This window comes from Etheostoma cragini, unplaced genomic scaffold, assembly GCF_013103735.1.
Source record: "Etheostoma cragini isolate CJK2018 unplaced genomic scaffold, CSU_Ecrag_1.0 ScbMSFa_897, whole genome shotgun sequence".
Taxonomy (NCBI): Eukaryota; Metazoa; Chordata; class Actinopteri; order Perciformes; family Percidae; genus Etheostoma; species Etheostoma cragini.
In genome coordinates, this window is record NW_023269534.1 from 228,032 (window position 1) to 229,507 (window position 1,476).

Consider the following 1,476-nt stretch of genomic DNA (forward strand, 5'->3'; position numbering starts at 1 on the left):
GTTGACGTGTTGACATGTTGACGTGTCGACCTGTTGACATGTTGACCTGTTGACGTGTTGACGTGTCGACCTGTTGACATGTTGACATGTTGACGTGTCGACCTGTTGACGTGTCGACGTGTCGACGTGTTGACGTGTTGACGTGTTCACATGTTGACGTGTTGACATGTTGACATGTTGACCTGTTGACGTGTTGACGTGTCGACCTGTTGACAGGTCAAACTGTCGAGTCTATTTATTTGAAAAGAGGATTAATAAATATTTCTGGACAAGAGTAAACTGTTTTTTTATTTTTTTTATTTTAAAATCTCAAACCAGAAAAACACTCAAAACAATATTTTTTTTTTACACATTTTATTCTTTAAATGTCCACTTCATGTCTTTGCAACAGACACTGTACACACACACACACACACACACACACACACACACACACACACACACACACACACACACACACACGGCAGTTACAAAATACGTTGGCTCAATGCAAGCTAAAGGACTTTTTAAATGGAGTCTGGTTGGATCAGCGCTAGCTACTTTAGCGCTGTCCTAAGAAACAGAAAGGTCTTTAATAGATTTTTAAAAAGGTCGTCCTTCCCTTCTTTCTTCTTTTCGTTTTCAAAGCGGCTGTTTCTCCGAACACTTCTACCGCTCGGTGAACTACATCTCACACAATACACGTCACCTCGCTAGCTTAGCTTAATAGCTTGCCAGCTAAACTAGCAAGGTGATGTATATTCGTCACCTTGCTAGCTAAGCTGGTAAGCTATTAAGCTAAGCTAGCAAGGTGACGTATATTCGTTCCCTCGCTGGCTTAGCTATTAAGCTATTAAGCTAAGCTAGCAAGGTGACGTATATTCGTTCCCTCGCTGGCTTAGCTATTAAGCTAAGCTAGCAAGGTGACCAATATTCGTTAGCTAAGATAGTAAGCTATTAAGCTAAGCTAGCAAGGTGACATATATTCGTCACCTCGCTAGCTAAGATAGTAAGCTATTAAGCTATTAAGCTAAGCTAGCAAGGTGACGTATATTCGTCTCGTCGGTGTGGGCTGGACTGGATATACCTTTTTTGTTTTTAACTCTTGTTTGGTAATCAGGTCAAATTGACCCATTTAAAGTTTTTCCAAGAAGAAAAATAGAACAAGTTAAATTTTTTTCTAGATCTGGATTTGACTCTTATGTTGTTTCCATAGTGATTTTTAACATGAATTATAACCTTATGATAAAAACCCCACTTCCATGTTTAATAGTGTGCTAGTAGAGACTGATGTTCCCTAAACACAGATGTTATCTCAGCTGTTGGAAATGGAGATAAAGACGATATTTGTTAATAGATTATAAAGTAAAATGTTATTTCAGAATTGTTTTTAAAACCCCAAATAAGTCCCTCGGGTCAGTTTGTCCCTCGGGACACGAGACGGTCCGAAGGACACGAGACGGTCCCGAAGGTGGAGACAACACGAGGGACACGAGA